The sequence below is a fragment of the Piliocolobus tephrosceles genome, chromosome 18, assembly GCF_002776525.5.
Source record: "Piliocolobus tephrosceles isolate RC106 chromosome 18, ASM277652v3, whole genome shotgun sequence".
NCBI lineage: Eukaryota > Metazoa > Chordata > Mammalia > Primates > Cercopithecidae > Piliocolobus > Piliocolobus tephrosceles.
In genome coordinates, this window is record NC_045451.1 from 48,103,715 (window position 1) to 48,126,100 (window position 22,386).

General features: G+C 35.4%; 1 protein-coding gene across 10 annotated transcripts in view; it reads left to right on the forward strand.

Annotated features, from left to right (window-relative positions):
- NOL4 (nucleolar protein 4) overlaps positions 1-22,386 on the forward strand; it is a 407,984-nt gene that overhangs the window by 87,122 nt on the left and 298,476 nt on the right. The gene's annotated exons all lie outside the window — the stretch shown is intronic.

A 22,386-nucleotide genomic window follows, 5' to 3' on the forward strand; every position in this document is an offset into this window, starting at 1 on the left:
CCAAAATAACAAGAAAAAATCAAGTGATTTCACTGTCAATAGTAGTGTGGAAGTCAAATCTATTTAGGTGCCAAAAGCAATTTAAAATAATGTAATCTTTGAAATGTATTTATTATAGACCTTTAATCAAAATGAAAAATGAGTCAGTGATTTAAATCCAAATCTCTTGCCCCGTGTTTTCTTAAATGAAATGTAGAGAATCTGATCCATTGCCATTATGCATGCTAAACACTTGCAATACATTGATAAACATGTTTCCAGTATACACAATTTTGAATTAATATTAGGAAGACATTTTCTGCATTTTGGGGTAGGGATACAACCTTTGAAAATATATCCAGAATCTGAAACCTCATAAAATCCCTCTTGAGATTGTCTTATTTGAATATCCTCTCTTTTCCCAAGTTTTTATTTGCACATCTAAAGTGTTGTCACCTTTTCCTAATACCATGAAGGTTCTTTTTGGCCTAAACTTTTTCCCTCTGATCTCTCTAAATTGAATTCTAATTGGGCAACATTTCCTTTTTATGCAGTAATAATTCATTGTAGGAAAGAAACAAAATATAGAACTTCTTGCAATGCCAGTGAAACTGTGCATATGACTCTACAATGAATTTAAGTCTAATGTTAAAATGTGATGAAAGTGTTCAATTAATGGGGCATAAAACTAAAATGTAATTTGAAATAGAATGGTTTAGTGCTATTAAGGCCATAGACTGTTGGGCCAGACTTTAATTCTTAATACTAATGCTGAATTTGGCTAGTCATAGGTAGGATTAGCTAGATAACTATTGCAATTATAATGGTTCCCATTAAGTTTAAGATTTCTTTCTAATTCTTAAACATTAGCTTATAGAGCATGCATAATGATTATGTTTATTGACCTTCTTTTTCTCCTTTTTCCTACATGGCCAAGAAACCATACTTATACAACTAATCATATTAAAGTGTATCATATTGTCTTAACAATATTATCAATAGATCTAGTGGTCATTTTATTTACTTTGCCTTTTTGCAAATCTTTCTATGTTTTCATTCTGCAGGAAATGGTGGTCCTTTAATACTGGATTAACTTTTGAATGCATTTGGTTTTTCTATCTGCAGTATATCATTCCTTGAAATATCTAGGCATTTATAAAACTTAAACTTTATTGCAATCTGATTTGACTTCAGCTAAAATTGGAGGGTATATATATTATTTCTCATGAGCTCTTGAAAATCCCACACAAAATGACACATTTTAGGAATATGTAAAGGCTATCATAATTATTTTTTCAGTCGTTATTGAATTATAGTGACTCTTAAGTCTCTTTTCTGCATTTGTATCTGTGTATGTATTAACTTACTGGTATATTGAATGTGTTTCTTTCAGTATATTTGTCTATAGTCTACCTTTGGTTATCTACATGAACAAAATGGAGAAGAGGTAGGACCATTCAATATCACTCATGTTTGAACTTAAAATATATCCTTTTACTAAAAAATAGAATCTGAATGCAGATGTGGTTAGCAATTTGGAAAGTCACTTCAAAATTAATTATGTGACATTATAAAAATAACTTGGGATCCCGTTTTGTCTTCTAGTTTGTAACTCTTCTCAAATTCTTCCAAAACTTCACCTTCTGTGAATACATCACTGTTTTCTGGTTTTCTTTTACCAATTGTATTATATCACAGGGTAAGCGAGTTCAGACACATTTCTTAAATTAGGGACTAATCAAAGGGTTAAGTTTCAGAGCTCTTTCTTGATACATGTAAAATAAGACTGACTGGTAGAAATCCAGGAACTAAGAGGGAAAGTCAGTGTTATCAATAGAGAAAACAGTCTGCATATATCTGTGCATAAACACATATACACACACACAACTCACAGTGTGATATTGTAAACTTACATGTATTACTCATATATATAACTGCCAATAATTACATTCAAGTCAGGAGTGGAGAACATATGCTATAGCTAAAAGGAAATAGGCTGGAAGCCAGACTAACGCAGTTTCAAATTTCAAATCTAACACTCATTTCGTATCTGTACCACTTTTGGCAAATTATTTACTCTTTTTCTTTATATGGTGGATAATGATACACATTGTGTGCTAAAATGAATGAGTTACTATGTGTAAAGTGCTTGGCATATAGTAAACTTGTGATTGGTGTTATTTCTCTCCTTCTTTGTCCAATCACTACTCATGTTTCATGTAGAAGGACAGGCAGCAAAATTAGCATAGCTCTATCATTTACCCTAATTACAATTACGGATCTAATTTCCTAGGCCCGCTCTGATGCCTCTGTGTTGGTAGACAGGAATAGTAGTAACTTTTCATGCAGGCATTTTTTTGGTGCGTCCTGTAGGTGTCACTATCCCTGAAAGTCCACAGTTTGGGTTTATAAGAAAGCATGAGGAAAGGCCAGAGTTCTTGTGTTTAGGAGCTGTCCTGCCAGATGAAATTTGTGAGAGTTTCAGTTATTTCATTTGCTTTTCCCAACGATTAAAGCTGTTAAGCTAATTTCAAATTAATTTTCTGGAAAAAAATAAAATTGTCTCTCTTTTTTTTAAATGCTTTTAATATGAATGGAATATTCCTTTCCAGAGATATGCTGTAGAATAGTAACATATTCATGTAGAATCTCTACAGCCTTACTTTGAAGATTAACAAAGAAAATCCTTATTCTGTCATATCTAGGACACTTAACCTTAAAACTCTAGTTAGCATTATTTTTTGCCTAGTTCTTTTAATAAATATCTATTGGTTCACTGTCTCTATTGCTAAATAGAATATTCTAACTTGCACCAGTTTCTGCTAGTTTGTCATACAAAAATTCCCAGAATTTTTATCAACTTATAATAGGACTAATGAACCAAATTTGCAGCCATCATGGTGTGGAAAAATAGCACTAAAGTCAAATTCAAGAATTCTGAACAATTCATTTAACCTCTTTGTGCATAGGCCACAATTCACTCACATATATGATGTAATTCTATAGTCTAAGACAGAGTTTGTAGAGTTTGCAGATCTTAACAGTGTTAAAATAGGAGTTTATCTATATATATTTGTGATTCATGCCAGGAAGGCTTTGGTCCCAAGCACATTTTTCTTCTATGTCTTAGTGCCTCAAGTTTTACAATTAGAACTCAATCTATTTGGATCAAACAATTGACCCCTGTATCTTTATATAAAATTCAAATATCATTAAGCAAGAGAAGGTGGAGAATCAATTAAGTTGCTAGCAGTCATTGATACTTTATATGATCATTTAACATACTTGCTTCTGTCTTTCATCTGTAGCTAAATTTAACTCAAGTCAGGAGTAAGATAGAAAGAAAATGTGAGCTATTGGCATAGAGCAATCTGTTAACCTCCCAATTAGAACAGGACCTGCCTGATTTTTTTTATTTTTATTTTTTGACACAGAGTTTTACTCTTTTTGCCCACACTGGAGTGAAATAGCATGATCTCAGCTCACTGCAACCTCCGCCTCCCAGGTTCAAGTGATTCTCCTGCCTCAGCTTCCCAAATTGCTGGAATTACAGGCATTCACCACCATGCCTGGTTAATTTTTTTTTTGTATTTTTAGTAGAGACGGGGTTTCACCATGTTGGTCAGGCTGGTCTCAAACTCCTGACCTCAGGTGATCTGCCTGCCTCGGCCTCCCAAAGTGCTGGGATTACAGGCATGAGCCATCGCACCCAGCCCTGATTTTTATATAAGTCCTAATGTGGCATCACACCTAATAGTGTTTGGTATGTGTTTGACAGTTAAAAGTTAAGAACCATGTCATCAAGATGAGGAAGAAGTCTCAGCAAACTCCATATAAAAAAATCTTTATTTTCCAAAAAAGGCGAACTATATCTATTCAAAATATTTAAAAATGTTAGAGTATATTTTAAAATAAATTAATGTTATTAAAAGAAAAACTGAGAATTACATACATTTCTCAGAAAAAAAAATGCTCTCTAGGCATGATTCACTCATAGAATATACAAATACCGTGTGTTTGAGTCTCTTTCACTTCTTTTTATTCTTTTGAATTTTTCCCCTTCTCGCCACAGATCTAAGTGCAAGTATAGGTTGTCTTTGAAGCAAAGGGGCGAAGAAAATCTCTATCAGGCTTAGAACTTAATTTCATTTCTGTAGCCAAATTCTTTAATGTAGAAAATTAAGGCAAAATAACACAACAGACAAATATAAGTTCCTGCCTTTTTATTGCAGATCCATTGTTTTTTCCCCATTTTATTATTACAAACTAGAGTGCCTTAAATAAGCTGCTGTTCTGAATGTCTAACAGAGATAGAAATAACTTCAAATGAAGTATTCCAAGTTCAAATTTTTGGTAGACTTTGTCCAATATTGAACTCATTAATAATTTACACTGTTACACAATAAATCTGTGATCTAGAATTGTATTTTATAGCTAGTTTACCTTAGAGAGTTTACCAGTATAAAATAGCACTCAAATGTAGGTATTTTACAGATAATTTTGTTAGGTTATTTTGATTTATATCTCTCTATATAAATGTAAAATATCTAGATATATCTATAGCTATCTATAGATAAATAGATCTATATCTTTCTATATCTGTTTGTGTCTATATAGACATATGTATCTATCTGTCTCTTTCTCTCTCTATATACATATATGTCTATTAGATATATAGATACATATCTATATATACATATGTAGATATATCTCTATATATCTATATAGATATAAATATAGAAAGATGTAGATCGATCTATCTATATATATTCTCATATATATAGAGAACCATATATATATAGATATATAGATATATATACTGCCTCACATTTGAGGTGGAATATAAACACATTACTTTTCACATTGGTTTATTTATTACTTACACCCATACACACACACCCTATATCCACACAAACATATATAGATTTTACACAAGTGATTTCTAAATATTAACTACAGCTACTGAATATTATTCAGATCACTGTCAGATGTGTACAACATCTCAGAAGGAAACAGTTAAAAATAAATCAGCATGATAATTAAATTTATCAACTAGCAATCCTAAAACAAAAGAATAGCTTACTGTCATTTATTAAAATTGAATTATATCTCATATAGGTGTAGTTGCTCATTGCAGTGGCCAGAGTAATACTGCAAATCTGTAAGATTCAGAAGCTATCTTCTTGGTAGTGGAGACAAAAAAAAGTGACGTAAGAGCTTATCCAAGCAAGTTTATCATCAGCTAATGTCATACACCACATCATCAATAATTTTTATATTAAATTATAATATCCCAGTGAATATTCTTTGAAATGCAATTTACCTTTTGGAGAAACTTCATTAGCTCTTTATGACAGCCTGGTAAATTACTACTTTAGTGCTCCCTAGTGGTGAAAAGGAGCCAATGCGGCTTTAAAAAGTAGCTGGTTAATGCCTCCTAGCGGGTGATTCTCACTCAGATCAAGAGGTTTGTTTTCCTTGCTACTCTGATGGTGTAAAAAAATTAAAATGACCAAATTTCTTAAAGTGTCTGCATGTATGCACCTGTATAAATTACTATATAAGTAATGAATTTGCATAGAAGATAATGGCAAGTGATTTGTTTTTCTAAGACCACCAGAGTGGGCACAAAAGAACCAGCTAGTAGGCAAGGCTAAAAGCAAAACTGCAAATTTATTCTTTGGTCATCTAGCTTCAGGGACCGGAGCTGGTGGGGGGGTGGTGGTGGAGTTTCTAATACAGTCCCGACAAGAGTGGGGGCTGAGAAAGCCCGCCCCCGGGCGCATCTGCTGGGAGCGACTTTTCTAGGAGTGGAAGGGCAATAGGCGGGGCACGGGCATGTTGGGGGAGGGGGGGGCGCTCCGCAGGTGCCACCAGGTAAATCTTGGTCTCCTCGGATTGACATCACCTGGTGCATGCCTGATTAATCTGCACCTTCCCGGGCGTCAGCTGCATTCTCGCACACACGGGAAGAGTTGGTGGTGAAGAAGAACCCGGAAGTGCACCATCTTGCCTCCGTTAGTCCAAACAGCAAGGAGATGTAAGACATAGGAGACGGGCATGAGATTGTGGAGACAGAATGGGCCAGCTTTGATGCCAGCTAGACTTGAGTTTAAATCCCATAGTGTAAGTTCTACATGTGTGAAAAATATGTTTCTTATTTGCCAGTTGTCGAGCAATTCAGTAATTCAGAAAACTAATTATTTTGTAAGGTTGTTTTTAGGGCCATAAATAATATAGGTAAAGTTTTATATGATAATTGCTTCGAACTTCAAAAATTATAGATATTATAATAATGTGGTGACTAGAAAGATGGGTTTTTTCTTTTAATATGGAGTGGTTTTGGGGGTAACAGATGTTCTAAATTGCTTTTCCCACCTATTAACCAGGTAATCAAAAGCTTACTTCTTTTTTTGTGTCTACTATGCTCCTTAGTGACCTATGGATAACACCCACCCATGTCTTCATTCATGATTTTCTCATAAATTTGAAAATATTATTCGCTAGATTTATGAGCAGCAGACTTAGTTGTCTTATGATAAGAGCCAGCTTTTACCTATTTTTATCCATTTATCTCTTCTTCTCCCCATTTTCCCCCCACCCTCAATTTCCTGGGAATGTCCTCTCACAGTGAACACTTTCCTCGGCTGTATTTGAGTTTCTTGGTTACGGGTGAATTCCGAAAGAAACTGAGTCGGTAACCTAGTTGCTTCTTTTGAGAATTTGGAATTTGGAACAGGAAATTTCTATCTTTCTGTGCTTTTTCTTATCAATAGATAATACATAGACATGATATATTTGGTCAGATATATTCATTAGTGTCTAATCATTGATATAGTCTAAAGCGTTATCTCTCAACTGGGCTATATAGGCCTCAGGGGCGGGCAGACAGCATTGTCCCAAGTACTCCAGGCCTTTTAATATCCCATAATATGTTAATTTTCAGCATCACCAACCCCCAGATACTGTGATAACCAAAACGCCTTCTTGTCCTCTATTTGCAAAAGTCACCTAGTGAGAACAGTAAACACTCCCAGTTGAGAGACATTTTATAAAGGAAACCACATAGCCAGTTCTCTACTTGGTACCTTTGAAAAATATGTTTCTTATTTGCCAGTTGTCGAGCAATTCAGTAATTCAGAAAACTAATTCTGCATCCAGAGTGCACTGTCATCATCTCACAGATTCTGCACTTTGCCTGCATAAATACATGAAGGATATGCAAATTACTGGAGTCCCTAACAGAATGAAGTGAAATCTTCGCCATCTTTCTCTGTCTCCCTAAGATGGCTAATGATTGCCTGCTTTGAGCAGCTACAGCAACTGTATTCTTGGATATGCGTTCAAAAAGAATTGCTGGCTCCCCACTGACCAGCAGTGTGTAAGAAAGCTAAACTTTAACAAGGGGAGTTGCAACAGCAGCCTAGGAGGGTTTGAACATGCCGATGAACTCTAGACCAGAAAAGTGGCATTCTTTGTGGTTCTCCCCTAGGGCCCAAAGGAAATATAAATGTATCATATTACACATACTCTTTAGGAAAAATCAAGACAGGAAGAGGTTTTCCACACTCCCATGTAAAGTAATTGTGTATTTTAATGTAATTCTTCATGTCATAAGTAATTCTATAAACAATGACTTTGCTGAGTTATCTTATTTAATGCAATATTTAGGAATTCTCTTTATTTTACTATTAGTGAACATGTATGAAAAAGTTCTTTTTCATTGCCCATCTGCTTATTTTTTCATCTAATATAAGAATTCTCTGTTAGGACAATCTTTTCCTTAGCAGCCAAATATTCGATCATGAGAAATAACATAGCTGAATGTGGATGGCCTGTGATCTCAGTGCTGTCAGAGGCTAAGATGGGAGAATTGCTTGAGACCAGGAGTTTGAGACCAGCCTGAGCAACATAGCTGGATGCTATCTCTACAAAAAATAAAAATAAAAAAAAATTAGCTGAGCGTGGTGGAGCATGCCTGTAGTCCTAGATACTCAGGAGGCGGAGTTGGGTGATCACCTGCCCAGGAGTTTGAGGCTGCAGTGAGCCATGATCATGCCATTGCACTGCAGCCTGAGTGCCAGAGTGAGTCTCTGTCTCTAAAAAAATAAAAGTAAAATAAAATAAAATAAAAAGAAGTGACAGAAAAATAGCACCCACAAGTTTAGGGATACATCTCCAGTTTGACTATTTCTTTTTTGAAATGGTTTACTTTACTCAGTGGATGGCTCTTTTAATTACTATAAAATAAAGTTCCAGATTAAAGATGTTAATCATTATAAAAAGCTAAAATAATAAAATAAAGTTCTTTCGTGAAAATCAATATATCTGAATTTGAAATATAATCAGTAAAGCAAAACAAGTTTCCAACGAAAATTAATTGTAATTTAACATAAACCACATTCTATTTTCTGCTTGATTACACTTCATTCTACTAATGTATACTGATGTAATACCAAATTCATCTGATGGTGCCCTAGAATGCTGCTACCTGCACATGTTTTCCTCCTCTAGTTTCTTTATATCATATAGTGAAATGCTTTGCCTTCTTTTAAGCTGTTTTTGCCTCTGGTCTAGCACTTGTACCATTTCCCTATCTTTGGAGAATACTGACTTCCTACCTCTATACCACATTCACTTTTCATTTCTTTTGCTCTGTGTTGAATGCATTTGCCTCAAATCTCCAAATTGCTTTTATTTGTCTGAAAAACTGACTTGAGCTATCTAAAAATACTCCTGCCTGCTTTATACCTTCTTCAGATTTGCCTACTTTTATTTTAAATTTGACCACATACTCATCAAATTCTCAGCACTACAAAATAACTTTGGATGGACAGAGTGCATTCCTCTGCTTTAGACTGGGTTTTTTTTTTTTTCCATTAGATACCATAATCCACTTGTGACTCATCAAGTTAATTTACTGGGCTGTGATCACTTTAAAAAAATGAAGTAGAGAAGAGAATAGAAATGATCCGTTTGATTTTATGAGTGTGGATATGTGCTAGCTTATGATGTGAAATGTATGTATACCTGTGCTGTTGATACAGAATGCTGGAAAGCCTTGCTTTAGATGGGCACTATGATTTCAAGCTGCCTGCAGACTCCCCAGTAATTGCTTCCACCTACCCTATCACTTCTGCTCTTGGCATAGCCTTAGATTTTCCTGACATAACAATTTTATCCAAAGTTAAAATTACCTTCAGACTCAAACCAATATTTTCATTCATATTAGATAAATATACTCTTTAAGGTTGCTAGATTTAACACACACAGGATGACCAGTTATATTTGAATTTCAGATAAACAATAGTTTTAATACGTTTGGCTCCAATATTGTATGTTTATCTAGAACTAAAACTGAATTAGGTGTCTTATATTTTATCTAACAAACTTAATCCTATTTAAAAATCAACCCAGATCCTCCTGACTGGACTAGATCACCCATCTCAACTAGGTAAAAAAGGCAAGAGTAGATGAATGGGTGTGAAGACTGAGGGAAAACATGATAGAGAAGAAGGGAGAAAAAGAAAATGTGGGCAGTGCTTTTTTACAAATGTTCATTGGAGTAATGCTAATATTCCCAGAGTCATAGCAAAACAAGCAGTACTGCAGGATTGATAGGAACTCAAAGAAAACATGATAATCCTCCACTAGGGAGCATGGGGATTTGGGGGTGATTGTGCAAATCTGGCAGTTTCCTGGTTTTGCTTTTGGAAACATCATTTAGGCACAGGAATTCTTTTGGTCTTTAACAGATGTTGAAAGGTCAGATAGATACTCTGTCTATAGATAGATGAGTAGTTAGTGTTCCCAAGCAAAAAATTTTGAGAGATACAGTGATTACAAAGTTGTTTAGGCAGGCCAGTATGTCTGTCTTTTGTCTAACTCATTGTTGCTAGACAAGAACTTTTTATCTGTGAATTTTCTTGTTGAGTCCTGATTAAAGCCTTTTTCAGAGTTGCTCTGAAACTAATCAAACGATTACCAATAGATAATTCCAATAATTTGATATGTTCAGTCGCATTAGTGCTGTAGAACCATATTGGGTAGTATTCAGGGGTAATTATGGTGCCTATGCATTCAATAGTTATTTGCTGGATAAATAAATATGTAGTTGAAAAATGTCTTTATCTTTGCAAGACTGTTTCCTTACATATCTCTGCAAATTAATTATTTCCTCTGCAGTAGTACAATGATATACACTGTTAATCCTTTTTCATGGACAAGTGGGTTAAAAAATTAATTTTAATAGAAAAGAAAATTAGTGTCTGAGCATTTCAATTTTGTAACACATCTAGAAAATTATCAAAGTCATAGCTAATGTAAGTCATCACATTATATTCCACTTGGGCTCAAATGTGACAGTGGTTGCATACTTTTTAAAGTCCTAAATGCAAAGGCATTCAATATATAAAACAGAAAAAGACAGAGAGCTGCTCCTTGAATTGGAGATATGCATAGAGCCTAGATTTCTTTTCCTCAGATAGAGGCCTTGCTGGAGTTCGGTGTTCTATATGTTTATGAATCAGGACATATGGGTTTTTAATTTGAATGTATAGGATCTGTTCAATTTAATTTTAATTTTATGTTTTACAAATAAATTTTCTATACCTTAATTATCCAGTTATATATATTGCAGAGGGTTTGTGATACAAATTTTCTCAAATATAGTAAGAGAAACAAATTTCACTAGGAAATTATTTCTAATTTATTCTTTATCCGTGATCTCCAGGATATTCACAAGAGAAAATGTCAGAAGTTTGACCTCAAGGGCAAATTCTTTTAGGAATGTACAGTTTGATATTTGGCAAAAACTATGGTGTTCATATATTTATTCTAGTAAATACAGGCATTATTTCTGTTCTCTAAATTCATTTTAAAAACAAAAGGTGGAGAAAGGTGATTTTAAGAATTCGTGTGATTGTGATTACATTAGGTATTGTTTGCTCAAAAGCTCAGTGTCTGAAAAGGAGCACAATATACCAAAGCACCCAGTTACATTTTCAAACTACTGATATTTAGGAACCCTAATCATTTTTTTATTACACTAGTGAATTTAGGTTAAAATTGTATAATTTTGGTTGATGAATCTTTTGATTAGCTTATTTTTGTTTGTTTGCTTTATAAAATGATTGTTTCTACTCGTGATTTGCCAATGTTATGTGATGGCTTTATTTCAGCTTGCACATTAGCTTCAAATCTTAGACCAAGAATGGCTTCTCTGCTGGTGAATTTCTTCTTACAATAAGATGTCTTGTTCCTTTAGGGAGAGGCAGTTATTTACATTCCTCTCATAAATTTCATTAAAAGTGGAAGTCCAACGCATTTGCTGACTGGCTGCTAAAATATTACAGCATAGTCACAAAGCCATCATTTTAGTCATCAGTTTTGCTAGAATGGAACAGATGGCCTGTTAATTTTTTAAAGGCGGAGCTCTGTGTTGTTGCTCCGTAGTCAGACTTGTTCTTGTGGAACTTTGTAACCTGAGACAAGGTACAGAGTGCTTGACTGACCCTTGTATTCAGAAAGGTCACCACAAACTGGTAAGAGCATTTTACACTTATAAAGAACTTCACACCAGGGAACAGTATAAACATTTTAGAATAATTAACCTATGCTGTGAGGTTAATATCCCAGCTCTTTATGGATGAAACAGTATCTTTTTTCAATACTGATAACTAGGAGTGGCTATAAAACAGTGGTTAAAGTGATAGACTTTGAAACCACAATAGCAGGTGAGTCCTGTCTCTTGTACGTAGTTGGCAAAATACACAACCTCTCTGAAGCTTAGCTCTCTCATCTGTTACACGGAGATCGTGACAGTGATCATGGTAATCTATTCGTGGGATTGTTGTGAGGATTAAATGATGGAACTCATGTAAAGTTCTGATTCAGCATAATCCATTTACTAAGTACTCAATTAATGGAAAACAATCAGATTGCTTGGTGACAATAGATTGCTTGGTGACATTTTCTTCCATGTAATGCAGCCAAAACAAATAATTGTAATTAATGGGAATCTTAATTTTGAGGATTGCAAATTCTCTACCATTTCAAGAACCAGAGGTTTGCAGGTGTATGTATAATACAAACTGAATAGTTAGAAATCCTTTTTATTGAATACCTTAGAAAGGAAACATTGTTGTAATTAGAGAGGAAGGATACTTGGGACTGAGAAAAGAAGACATGGTCAGATTCCCCATGTTTTAAAATTACTTTCTGTTATTTTTTCTCTTAATTTGAACTATTTTATGGCTTAGTTAAGGAGATAAACTTACATACTTATGAAACATAGTCTGAAATAATAGAGCAAAACAACAATTTATTGTTAAATTTTTTTGATTAATTAACTTCTTCAATTTTTCTAACTTTATGTTACTTCAGATCCAAGTTGGAAAGGTAATTTATTTCTGAAGACTCTGATACTAAAAAAGAAAATGTAAGAAAACTTTAGTATTATACATTATTGAATTTGCAAGATGAGTTTTGCAAATTAGTTTGCTTGTGGTTGCTTTTAAAATTTCAGATTTTTGGATAACTTATATGTTTATCTTAGAAGGTTAGTGATACTCAGGAATGGCCAGTATTTGGCCTTATAGTTGTAGGACTTTTTTTTTTTTTTTTGAGACGGAGTCTCGCTCTGTTGCCCAGGCTGGAGTGCAGTGGCCGGATCTCAGCTCACTGCAAGCTCCGCCTCCCAGGTTCCCGCCATTCTCCTGCCTCAGCCACCCAGTAGCTGGGACTACAGACGCCCGCCACCTCGCCCGGCTAGTTTTTTGTATTTTTTAGTGGAGATGGGGTTTCACCGTGTTAGCCAGGATGGTCTCGATCTCCTGACCTCATGATCCGCCCGTCTCGGCCTCCCAAAGTGCTGGGATTACAGGCTTGAGCCACCGTGCCCGGCCAGTTGTAGGACTTTTTAAAGTACCATTTTTTTTCTTCAGAAAGTCAAGTAGACAAGTATATTTGTCCATGAGATTTTCGGTAAGGTATTCCCAAGAGTTTGCTTGTCATTTTTTTTTATAACCTACAGATGGAAGAGAGGAAACCATGCCCTTTATAAAACTTGATCATTGAGCTTTCTGCAGGTGGTTAAGTTTGTCACTGGATCAATAATGTGCTGTTATTGCTCTAGAGGCTGATTTTATTGGTCAGTCCATCAAAAGATGCTGTGGTTAAATTACTTTTATATGGAAGTATTACTATACTTTTTGGATGGTAGAGGTCATTTCTACTTCTAATTTATGGAAATAATTTAATCTATTATTTTCTGTATTACTGATGAATTCCAGTCCTACTGGACTTACACTGTAATACTTCCACTGAAAACACTATCAATGTTCCCCAATACACAAATGAATTAAGGCCTTCAGAAGTGGTAAGTTATGAAAAATTTACCTTGTGCCACAATTCCCCCACTCCACAACCATAGATAATTCTGAAATGGCCTCATTGTCTGGGGTGACACTGAAATTCTTTGTCTCACTGCCGAGGAAACCAAGAATGTGGACATACCAAGGGTGAGGTTAGAGCAGAAATTTAATAGGCAAAAGAAAGAGAACAGCTCTCTGCTGCAGAGAGGAGTCCCAGAAAAAGGGTTGCCATTCTTCAGGGAAATGCAAGGGTTTTTATAAGCAAGTTAGTGGGGAGGGAGTATTTCATCTACATAGGGCGTAAAAAAACCTATTAGGACTAGGTGTGTCATTTGCATAGGGTGTGACTCTCTGGCAGTCCTCACCCCAACCTTTTTGGCTGGTCCTTAGCCTAAGTTAGTCCATGTTGCTTATCTTTTCCCCCACTGTGCATGTGCTAAGTGGGAGGCAGGTAGGCAAAATTTTAAAAATTAGTTGTGCATGGTAGAGTGTACCTGTAATCCCAGCTAGTCCATGAGGCTGAAGCAGGAGGCTTGCTTGAGCCCATGACTTTGAGGTTGCAGGGAGCTATTACTATGCTACTCCGCTCCAGCTTAGGTGATGTGCCTGGCCATGGTTGATGTGACTGGCCCAAGGTAGTTCTTTCTATCGGTGTAGCTGCAGGCACCACCTTCATGCAAGCTTCTAGCTGCCTTATCCAGAAAAGGATGTGGAAAGAAATGTGTTCACTAGGGCCCACAGTGCTTACTGGGACCCACTGTATGCATGTGAAACTTGCTAATTACACAGGAGGCTCCCTGTTCGTGCTGGAACTTGCTTCCTTATCTATGTCTGCAGCGTGATCTTCCAGGCTGCTCTTTTAGAGCAGAAATACTGCTGAGGACTCTTTGCTCTATTTGCCTGGCTAGTTTCTTCCTTCCGTCTCTCTGAATTCAAGGTAAAAGATAATAATAGTAACAAATCTTTCCCATGACTCAAGTTGAAGATGGTTTAACAAGCACTGATTTTTTTCTGTGATGACATTTTGATACTTTGGGTTTCTTGAATTTTTTTTTTGTTGTTGTTTGCTTTCCCTGGGCCCTTAGCATTTGTCTTGTCTGTTGGATAAGCCACTCATCATCCATTAAATTTACAGAAATAGACCAGTTTTTAGGAAATGCATGTTTGACTTCCAGCATTTTACTTTGCCCTCTGCTGTGTAACAATGACAATTCCTTTCATCTCTTTATAGCAGTCAACCAATTTATCAAAAAGTTACTGGAAAATCTGTTTTAACCATTTGCTAAAATAATGGTAGTAAAACCACAGTGAAAAGTATAACATTATATAAGCATAAGAAAACAAGTCTAGATTCATAGAAAACAACATTTGTAAGAAATATATTCCCCATAATTATTTACTTGATAAGTAATATTAGGTCATTAGTTTATAAAGTTCAATATGGCCATTTTCTAGTCCATCCTTTGCATGTTTGTTTCTGTTGTGAGCAATATATTTAATATGTGAATTGAATTGATGGAAGTTGTGATTTTTTAGTGCTTAGTTAAGATGGATCAAGACTAATATCGATTCTTTAAAGTTTGCATCTTATCACTATCAAGGGACAGTGATTCTGTGTTCATAAACAAATTCTAAGGAAATACTCTTTGTCTTTCTGAAATATAAAAATATTTTTAAGAATACATTTTCAAGTGAAATATTGTTATCACCAATATTCTAGAAAATGTTCTGTACCTCTGTATATTCAAAATCCAGTTTCCATCTAGAAACAGAGTAGTCACATTGGAAAACTGGGTCCAAGACATTTATGACGCTTATGAACGATTATAGCATTTTACATAGTTAATTGTAATATAGTAGAATAGTGTTTTTAGCATCTGAATCAAAATATTTTTAAATTTCTGTTCCTTCTAGGTTTTATTTGCAACTGCTATTACATATTTCAAGAAAGATATTAGGACTTCGATAAATGGGCTGCCTTGAGGGACATGTCCCTGAGTGTTATCACCATTTATGAACATCTATTCAAAGTTGATTTAACATTTCAAACATTCATTCCCAGCAAATAAGAACAGGCCTTTCATTAGGGTAAGGGTCATAGAGGTACTTAGCATAGGCCTCAAGTTAGAAGAGGATTGGTGCATAGGCTTTCAATGCTATCTCTGAATTAGGTTAAATAAGGATGCACACAGAATCAAATGGCAGTATTTCATCACAAAAGTTTAATTATGAAATGTAATTATTCAAATATACCATAATTTAAGAATTTTCCAAGGATGGGACACTTTTAATTTTTTTTTTTTAAAGAGGCATTGTCTCACTCTGTCACCCAGGCTGGTGTGCAGTAGCATAATAATAGCTCCCTGCAACATCAAAGTCATGGGCTCAAGTGAGCCTCCTCCTTCAGCCTCCTTGACTAGCTGAGACTACAGACACACACTACTATGCATAACTAATTTTTTAAATTTTATATAGTGATAGGATCTATGTTGGCTGGGTTGTCACGAACTCCTAGCCACAAGTGATCCTCCAGCCTCAGCGTGTCAAATTGTTGGGATTACAGGTGTGAGTCACCACACTGAGAACTGCAGTAATGAAGGTTGTCTAGGATATTTTCTTGTTTTGCTAGCTTTATTGAGGCATACTTGGTAAACGAAAATTGTAGCCAGGTGCAATTGCTCGTGCCTGTAGTCCCAGAATTGTGGGACACCAAGATGGGATGATTGCTGGGGGCCAGGAGTTGAAGAGTAGACTGGGCAACATGATGAGACCCTGTCTCAACCAAAAAAAAAAAAAAAAAAAAAAAAAGCTGGGTGTAGTGGTCCGCACCTGTAGTCCTGGCTAATTGGGAGGCTAAGGCAGGAGGATCGATCACTTAAACCCAGGACTTTGAGGCTATAGTGAGCTGTGATTTCAGCACTCCAATCCAGCCTGGGCAATAAAAAGAGATCCTGTCTCAAAAAATAGATTGTATATATGTTAGGTGTACAACGTGTTTTCATATAAATCTACATTATGAAATTATTACTGCAATCAAGCTAATTAGCATATCCATCACCACATATAGTAACCATTTGTGGGTACATGTGGTAACACTTGTGATTTGCTCTATTAATGAATTTTAAGCATACAATACAGAATTATCTGCAGTCACTATGCTATACATTTGATCTCTAGAACTTATTCATACTACATAAGTAAAACTTTGTGGCCAGGCGCGGTGGCTCAAGCCTGTAATCCCAGCACTTTGGGAGGCCGAGACGGGCGGATCACGAGGTCAGGAGATCGAGACCATCCTGGCTAACACGCTGAAACCCCGTCTCTACTAAAAATACAAAAAACTAGCCGGGCGTGGTGGCGGGCGCCTGTAGTCCCAGCTACTCCGGAGGCTGAGGCAGGAGAATGGAGTAAACCCGGGAGGCGGAGCTTGCAGTGAGCTGAGATCAGGCCACTGCACTCCAGCTCCGGCGACAGAGCAAGACTCCGTCTCAAAAAAAAAAAAAAAAACTTTGTACCCTTTGACCAACATCTCCTCATTTTCCTCACCCTCCAGCCACTGGAACCACCATTGTATTCTACTCTCAGCTTCTATGAGTTTGACTTTTTCAATTTCCACATACAGGTGAGATTATGCTAGTCTTTCTATGTCAGGTTTATTTCACTTAACCATAATATTCCCCAGGTTCATACATGTTGTTGAGAATGACAGGATTTCCTCTTTTTTCAGTGCTGAATATTATTTCATTATATGTGTGTAATAACATGAAATATATATGTATACGCATATAAAATTAAGTATTGATATATTTATGTCATATTTTCTTTATTCATTCATCACTGGACACTTATATTGTCCCCATATCTTTTTTTTTTTTTTTTTGAGACAGTCTTGCTCTGTTGCCCAGGCTAGAGGGCAGTGGCACAATCTTGGCTCATTTCAAACTCTGCCTCCCGGATTCAAGTGATTCTCATGTCTCATCCTCCCAAGTAGCTGGGATTACAGGTACCTGCCACCACACCTGGCCAATTTTCATAATTTTAACAGAGATGGGATTTCACCATGTTGGCCAGGCTGGTCTCGAACTCCTGACCTCTGGTGATCCACCTGCCTCAGCCTCCTGAAGCGCTGGGATTACAGGTGTGAGCCACTGTACCTGGCCTAGTTGTCCCCATATCCTGGCTATTGTGAATAAGGCTGCAATGAACAGAGGAGTGCAGATATCTCTTTGAGATAATGATTTCATTTCCTCTGGATGTGTTCCCAGAAATGGAATTGCTGGATCACTTGGCAGTTCTATTTTCAATTTCTGGGGGAACCACCATATTGTTTTCTATAATGGATGGGTTGATTTACATTTTCACCAGTAGTATACAAGACTTCCCTTTTCTTCACATCCTTGCCGATACTTTTTATCTTTGACTTTTTTATAACAGTGATCCTAACAGGTGTGAGGTGATATCTCATTGTGGTTTTGAATTTTATTTCTCTGATGACTAGTGATGTTCGACATTTTTTCATATACCTGTTAGCCATTTTTAGATCTTCTTTTGGGAAATGCCCATTCATGTGTTTTGCCTATGACTTAGTCTGTTGGATTATTTAAAAGTAATAGAAACTTATTACCCATAGTTATGGAACCCAGGAAGCCCAAAAGCAAGGTACCAGTATATTTAGCGTCTGATAAGGAACTGTTCCATGTAGATGGTGACTTCTTTCTTGGTGGAAGGACCAAAGAGACAAGCAAGCCCCCTTAGACCTCTTCTATAAGGGCACTAATCCCATTTATGAGAGTGTAGCCTCCCAAAGGCCTCACATCCCAACACTATTGCACTGGGGATTAAGTTTCAATGAAAAAGTTTAAGAAGACACAGACGTTTAAACATAGCAGCCCATTTTTAAATCAGGTTATTTGTTTTATTGCTATTAAATTTTTTGAGTTCTTTATATATTTTGGACATTGACCCTTTATTATGTATGGTTTGCAAATAATTCCTTCCATTCTATGGGTTGTCTATTCATTGTTTACTGTAAGGAAGATTTTTAGTTTATGTAATCCTATACATATAAATATATATATACACACACACACTCCTACATATATACACATATATACATACGTGTGTATGTATGTATGTATCTATATACACATACACATACATTTAAGTCTTTAATCCCTTTTGAATTTATTTTTGTATAAGGTGTGATACAAAGGCCAATTTATTTATTCCACATTTGGATATCCAGTTTCCAAATACCATTTGTAAAAGAGATGATCCCTTCTCTGTGTTCTTGGTGTATTTGTTAGAGATTATTCTTTCATTTTTATAGCTTTCATTATATAGATCTTTGTATAGATTTTTTATCATCTTGGCTGAATTATTTTTCTATTTTATTTTATTTTTGATGCATTTTAAATGATGTTGTCTTCTTATTCTTTTTTGTATAGTTCATTGTTATGTATAAACATACAGCTGATTTTGTATCTTGATTTTTTTATCCTGCAACTTTACCGGATTTGTGTATTAGTTCTAACATTGTTTTGGTGGGGTCTTTAGGATTTTCTGTCTATAAGATCATTTCAATTGTAAACAAAGAAAATTTTATTTATTTTTTCAAGTTTAGATGGCTTATCTTTTTCTAACCTTTTATTACTATGACTAGGACTTCTAGTACCATATTGAATAAAAGTGACAAGAGTGGACATCCTTGTCGTATTCTTGATTTTAAAAGAAAAGTTTTCATTTTCTCACCACTGAGTATGACATTAGATGTGGGCTTATTGCATATGGCTTTTATTATATTGACGTACATTTCTTCTATACTTATTCGTTAAGAGTTTTAGTCATGAATAGACGTTGACTTTTGTCACATTCTTTTTCTGAATCTATTGAGATGATTATATTATTTTTTATCCTTCAATCTGCTAATGTGGTGAATCTCATTTATTGATTTGTGTATGTTGAAACATCCTTGCATCCTGGGGATAAAACCCACTTGACTATAGGGTATAATCCCTTTAATGTGCTTTTAAATTTTGTTTGCTAGTTTTTGTTGAGTTTTTCATCTATGTTCATCAGAGAAATTTGCTGTAAACTTTTTTTGTAGCGTCCTTATCTGGCTTTGGTGTCACGGTAATGCTGGCACAAACTTGGAAGTGTTCCCTCCTACCCAGTAATTTCTTTTTTGGGGGGCAGGGGGTGGGAATGGAAGGAGTTTGAGAAGGGTTATTGTTAATTCTTCTTGGAATGTTTGGTAGAATTTACCAGTGAAGCCTTCAGGTCCTGGGACTTTCTTTATTGGGAGGTTTTTGATTACTGATTTGATCCCCTACTCACTATTGATCTGTTCATATGTCCTGCTTTTTATGATTCAGTCTTGGTATGCTGCACATTACTAGGAATTTATGCATTTCTTTTGTGTTATCAGATTTGTTGGCATATATAATTGTTCATAGTAGTTTCTTATGATTCTTTGTATTTCTGTGATATCATTTACAATATCTCTTCATTTACTTATAATTTTATTTATTTGATTCCTCTCTCTCTATTTCTTGGTCTAGGTAAAGTTTTGTCAATTTTGTACATCTTTTCAAAAAACAAATAACTTGGTTTCATTGATCTTTTTTGTTTTTCTAGTCTCTGCCTTATTTATTTCTGTTCTGATCCTTATTATTTCCTTCTGTCTGTTAACTTTGACCATAATTTGTTCTTCTTTTTCTAGTTCTTTGAGGTATAAAGCTAGGTTATTTGAGATCTTTTTCTCTTCTTTTAAAAATTAATTAATATTATTATTGTTTTTAGAAACAGGAAACAGGCTCTCCCTCTGTCACTCATGCTGGAATGCAGCAAGCAGCATGATCATAGCTCACCGCAGTCTTGAACTCCTGGGTTCAAGCTATCCTCCCACCTCAGTCTTCTGAGTAGCTGGGACTACAGGTGCATGCCACCATGCCTGAGGAATTTTTTTTTTTTTTTTTACTTTTTATATATATTTTTTTAGAGGCAGAATCTATGTTACCCAGTCTTGTTTCAAATTCCTAGCCTCAAATGATCCTTCCTCTTCAGCTACCCAAGTAGCTGGGATTACAAGCATGAGCCACCACACCTGGCTCTTTTTCCTTAATGTGACATTTATTGCTGTACACTTCCCTGTTTGAACTCCTTTTGCTATATTCTATAAGCTCTGATATGTTTGTTTCCAGTTTGTTGTGCTTAAGATATTTCTGGATTTCCCGTTTGATTTTTTCTTTGCTCAGGAGTGAGTTTTTTATTTTAACATATTTGTAATTTTTTTCAATTTTTCTTCTATTACTGATTTCTAGTTTCATACCAGTGTGCTCTGTAAGGATATTTCATATGATTTCAGTTTTTAAAAATCTGTTAGAACTTGTTTTGTGGCCTAACATATGATCTGTCATGAAAATTCTTCCCAGTTCACGTGAGTAGTATGTCTTCTGCTGCTGTTGGATGGTAAGTTTTGTATATGTTCATTAGGTTCATTCAGTTTCTATTGTTGTTCAAGTCTGCTGTTTCCTTATTCATTTTCTGTCTGGACAATCTTTTACTATTGAAAGCGATATATTGAAGTTCTCTGCTGTTAACATGTTGCTGCTTGTTTATCCTTTCAGTTCTATTAACATTGGCTTTATATATTTAAGTGCTCTGTTTTGGGGTACATATATATTTACCATTGTTATATCTTCTTGATGAATTAACTTCTTTATCATTATATAATGACCTTCATTGCCTCTTGTGACAATTTTTAACAAGCACTCTATTATGTTTGATGTAAATATAACCATCCCTGATCCCTTTTGGTTACCATTTGCATGGAATATATTTTTCTATCCTTTCACTTTCAGCCTATGTGTCCACTTATAGCTGATGTGATACTTTTGTAGGCAACATATAGTTAGTTCTTGTTTTTCTGTTTTAAATTCATTCAGCCACTCTGACTTTTGATTGGAGAATTTGATCCATCTATGTTTAAAGTAACTATTGATAGATAAGGACTTACTATTGCCATTTTACTAATTGCTGCATGAATATTTTTCAATTTCTTCCTTTCTTGGTCTCTTCCTTTGTGATTTGATGATGTTTGTGTAGTTGTATGTTTTAATTACTTTTTCTTCATCTTTTGCATATTTACTTACAGATTTTTTTTATTTGTGGTTACCATAGGACTTACATAAACTACCTTATAGTTGTAACAAATTATTTTAAGCTGCTAACAAGTTATCTTCAACTGCTTCAAATATTTGGTGCCTGGAGTGTAATGGTGGGCCTGTTGCTAGGGTCCAAAGTGAAGTTGAAGTTGAGTGCTTACTTCACTCTCCTTCAACCATGTGGAGAACTTCTTTCTCTAAGTTGTGCTGCATGGATTTGAGGAAGAGTTGACAAACATAATGTGAAACCGTCTTTTCTACCTTCCTCATTGAGTCTTTTCTTATTTCTGTGCTCCACTCAGGTGCTGTAATCACTTACTTGGATTCCTTAGTTGTTGTGAAGGTATTTTTGTGCATGGATGGTTATTCAAGTTCATGTTTCTGTGAGGGAACAAATGCTAGAAACTTCTATTACACCATCTTGGTGACTCCTGAGAATTCCAGGACTCTTAATTTCAAGTAGGCCTGGGAGAAAAGATTTTGAATAGGGTAAAAGTTGTTATTTTTTTCCTCTTCACCTGCATTGCAGGAGAAATATTTTTTCCGAAATGAGTATGAGATGTGAAAAGCCTGCTTGGAGGATCTTTCTTCTGTGTGCATAGGAGGACTCTGTGGTCTGTGGGTCCCAGTGAATATGAGGTGGGGAAGAAAAGATTCAAGGGGAGTGGAATGCCATGGCAGGTGTCCCTATAACATGAATTCTAAACACCAAGAAAATTATTCCCATATAAGTGCTTTTATCTTATGTAATATATAGTGACATGGCAAGTACTATGTTAGAGCCACAGCAGAAAGAATAATATGATACAATATTTGCTTAAAAATATTTTCTAAGATACAAAGTGGGCTTTGTGTTATTTCATACATAC